The sequence below is a fragment of the Echinops telfairi genome, unplaced genomic scaffold, assembly GCF_000313985.2.
Source record: "Echinops telfairi isolate 266 unplaced genomic scaffold, ASM31398v2 ScPeMD7_26;HRSCAF=91, whole genome shotgun sequence".
NCBI classification, from domain to species: domain Eukaryota; kingdom Metazoa; phylum Chordata; class Mammalia; order Afrosoricida; family Tenrecidae; genus Echinops; species Echinops telfairi.
In genome coordinates this window covers 2252730-2257354 of record NW_022103923.1, presented here as the reverse complement: position 1 = coordinate 2257354, position 4625 = coordinate 2252730, and positions in this window count along the sequence as shown.

Genomic DNA, 4625 nt, shown 5'->3' with positions numbered 1-4625 from the left:
GGAATAGTAGACCAAGAACCAGTGAGCATAATAAATACAAGCACACCCAAGAGAGGCCCACTAAATTTGTAAATCAAATGCTCCAAAAGATGAAAAAAGAAATCACAGGGTCAACAATCACAGTTATGCAGCTCTCTTAGAAAGTTAGATTATAGGGAAAGAAATTTAACAAGGAAGCTACAGAAATAAACTCTACAATTATGCATCTTAACCTGATAGACATTTTCAGAGCTCCCCAACCAAATCCCTCCCCTCCAAAAATCACATTCTTCTCAAGCCCACGTGGCACATAGTCAAAGATAGACCACACACTGGGGCACAAGTGGAGCCTGAGTAAACTCAAGCTCATAGAGATCACTCAGACTTCCCTCACGGACCACTATGCTATGAGACTGAAAATCAACAAAAGGATGATTAAGAAAACAAGGGCAAACAATTTGAGGGTAAATAATTCTCTACTGCAAAATGAGAGGGTACTGGTCCAGATCAGAGAAGAAATTAGGAAGTTTTTATAAATTAATGAGAATGCAAATGTGATGTCCCCAAACCTTTGGGACACAGCAAAAGCAGTTATCAGAGGAAGTTTGATAGCAATAAATGCCCACATGAAAAAGGAAGAGAGACTTATGAGTGATATGCTGGAACAACACCTACAGCAATTACAGAAGAGTCAACAGGACAATCCTACTAATAGCAAAAGAAAAGTAATAATAATAATGACGCTGTGCTACAGGAGAAGGAAAACAATTCCAAAAAATCAATGAAATGCAGCTAAAAGCTGGTTCTTCAATAGGATTAACAGAATCAGTAGACCACTGGCAAACCTAACCAAAAAAAGGAAAGAACAAATTTCAAGAGCCTGAATGAAGTATGAATCAGGGACGTTACAATAAACTCTCATGAAATTAGTAGGCTAATTACACAGTACTATGAAGGCCTGTGCTCCAATAAATTCAACAACATGGAAGACACGAACAAATACTTGGAAAAATAATCCTTCCCTAGATTAGCTCAGATGAACATCAAGAACCTCAACAGACCCATAGCAATAGAAGAAATACACAAGGTTATCATGGGATGTACCAAAAAAATTCCCCAGTGCTAGTTGGCTTCACAGGAGAATTCTACCAAGCATTCAGGGAAGAACTGACACCAATCCTACACAAACGCTTCAAAAAGAGCAAAGAAAAGCACAGCAAACTCTGAAACTCTTTCTATGAAGCTAGTTGATAGTTAAATAATCTATTGTCAATTTGAGACTTAAGAGTGAAGGGGTAGAGTTTAGCCTGACAATCAGGTCATAGCTTAATGACCTAATTTGGAGGTGCTAAGGAGATAAATAGTTCATTGGAGGCATGACACACACTCACTCCCTGGGAGACATTCCTGCGGACAAGACACATGGAGCTACATGATAGCCCTGGAGCTGAAGGAGTTACGTGGAGACCCCTGCCAGCGCTGAGATGTCTACAACTCCACTGGAACCACAAGATTTCCTACCTACTGGCCTGTGATCTTCCTGTATTCGGCATCATTGCATGTGTTTCCTGAGTCTCAAGAGGACTTTATAGATTGGTATCAGACATATGGGCTTATATTGAACTTATGGACTTGATCTGGACTGGGTTGGGATGTTTTCTCAATATTCAATTGCTCTTGTATATAAATCTCTTTTTTATCTACATAAATGGATCTCATGGATTTTAAGACTTAATATAGTGAAGATGTCAGTCCTTCCCAAGGCATTATATATGTTTAATGCTATCCCAATACAAATACAAACATCCTTCTTTAAAGAAGTGGAAAAACTGATTACCAACCTCATATGGAGAGGGACAAAGCCCAGAATTAGCATAGAACTCCTTAAGAAAAAGGACAAAGTTGGAGGGCTTGCTTAATCTGACTTTAACACCTATTTACATCCACAGTGGCCAAAACAACATGGTACTGATAAATTCAGACCAATGGAAAAGAACTGAAAACCCAGAAATTAAATCATCAGCATAAGGGCCCGAAAAATATCAGATGGGAAGTAGATGCCCTCTTCTAAAAATGGTGCTGGAAAAGATGGATATCTACCTGCAGAAAAATTAAACAAGACCCTTAATCACTCCATGTATAAGAATAAACTCAAGGTGGATCACAGATCTCAAGATCAAACCCCAAACTTTTAGGGCCATAAATGAGGGAATTGGGACAAACTTAATAACTTTGGTGCAGGGAATGCATAGGCTATCAGAAATTGGGAAAGACACAAACACAGAGGAAGCACACAAAAAAAGACAAGTAGGATATACTGAAGATAAAACACTTGTGCACATAGAAAGAATTCACCAAGAGTGTAATAAGAAAGCCCACAGACTGGGAAAACATCTTTAGCAATGACACATCAGACAAAGGCCTTGTTACTAAAATCTATAATACTCTGCTAGCCTACAATAAGAAAAAAAAAATAGCCCATTGTTCAGGCCAAAGGACCTGAACAGAAGTTTCACTAGGACCAAAATCTGAATGGCCAGTAAATGTATGAGAAAATATTCCTGATCATTAGCCATAAGGCAAATGCAAATTAAAACAACTATGAGATACTAACACCCTCAAAGACAGCCCAATTCAAAAAATCAGAAAGCAAGGAGTGTTGGAAGAGTGCAGTGAGACAAGAACTCTCACCTACTGCTGGTGGACCTGTAGATACATGGAAATTGATTTGGCAATACCTAAAACAAATGGAAATCGAGCTACAATACGACCCAGCAACCCCCCTACTGGGCATATACCAGCAGAGTTAAGAAATAGACCATAGCCAGACATCAGTGTTCCAATGTTCATTTTGGCACAGTTTGCAATCAGAAAGAGTTGGAAACCACCTATATTTCCATCAATGGACAAATGGTTTTAAAAACTGTGGGACATACATGCAATGGAGTACTACACATCCCTAAAAAGCAATGATGAACGCATGATGCACATCTTTGCATGGGAAGAGTTGGAGAAAATTATGCTAAGCAAAGTAAGCCAAGCACAAAGGGAAAAGTACAACATTAGTCCACTGAGGCAAGCTTTAAAAGCCCAAGGGACATAAGAGAAAAGCCACTAACTGCATAAATTCCCATGGCGAGGCAGAGGCTCTCTGACAGGGGTCAGGGAATGCATATGTGAGCCAACTAAAATGGAGGGGGAAAGAAAAAAGAGAGAGAGAGAGAATGTGGATAGTGGGGGAACTAACCCACCCATGAGAGGGTGTGATTAATGTCTCCAGAGGAAAGGGAGAGAGGGACCAGACCTGAACCTGGTTCACCAAGCCTTGAGGGCAACATACTGGCATGAAGCAGTGAACTAACAGAAAGGTCTGAGGGGCCAGCCACAGTGCCAGCTAGGTAGACCCCTTCCCCAAAGATTGCACTACAGGGGACAGCACTGAAGATACAGCCTGGGGAGAATGGCAGGTCTGCCCAGACCACAGGGTAGAAGACAGAGAGAGAGAGAGAGAGAGAGAGAACAGCATACTGGCCCACCAAGATGACAGCCCTGCTCGGAGCAGTCAAAGCACAGAGAGGACCAACAGGACGGCCCCACCACAAGATATGACGTCCCTTCATTGATCCACAGTACTTCACTTCAAGGGACAGCCAGCACTGGAGACAGAGTGCAGGAATTATGCCCGGTTTAACACAAACACCCCCCCTCCACCCAACCTGGGTGAAACATGAAGGGAGCTCAACAGAGAAGCACGGGAAGCAAAGAAACTAAGTGCCTGAAGAATCCCGAAAATATACTTCAGTCTCGGAGGGCAGGGATTTTTACCTCATCAGACTAGATCGGAAAGCACGCATAATAGTCTTCAGACAGATCTAAGGGTCTGCAGACAGATCCGGAACTATTTCTGCGCCCTTTGTTTTTTTCTTCTCCTTTTTAAAATGTCATGCCTATCTATGTAAGATAAGCAAGATTAAAAAAATCCTGAGGAGAAAACAATGGTACCGATGGTTCCTGGGGGATAGGTGAGAGGTGGAGGTGGGGGAAAGGGAGGGGCGAGCCAACAAACCCAGGGACAAGGGAACAACAAGAGATCTAAAAATGATGGCAAAAAGTCTTTGGAATGCCTGGCAGGGTTTGATCAAGTGCCATGTAGCTGAGATGAATTACTGAGAGCCAAATGAAGGCTGAACATGATTGTGGGACAGGCAGAATGTAAAAAGAAATAGAGGAAAGAACTAGGTGGCAAAAGGCATTTGTAGAGGTATAAATACAGGCATGTATCTATGTAAATATAATAATATATAATGATAGGGATATAGGCCTATGTACATATATTTAAATATTAATTATCAAGGTAACTGACAGACATTGGGCTTGTACTCAAATCCTTCCTGAATGCAAGAACACTGTGTTCTAATAACCTGGCATTCTGTGATGCTTGCCTTCCTGACATGATCACTGAAGACAAAATGGGTGCATAAGCAAATGTGGTGAAGAAAGTTGATGGTGCCCAGTTATTAGAAAATATAACATCTGGGGTCTTAAAGGCTTTAAGGTAAACAAGCGGTCATCTAGAAGGGAAGCAACAAAGCCCATGTAGAAGAAGTTATACCAGCCTGCATGATCATGAGGTGTTGACAGGATCA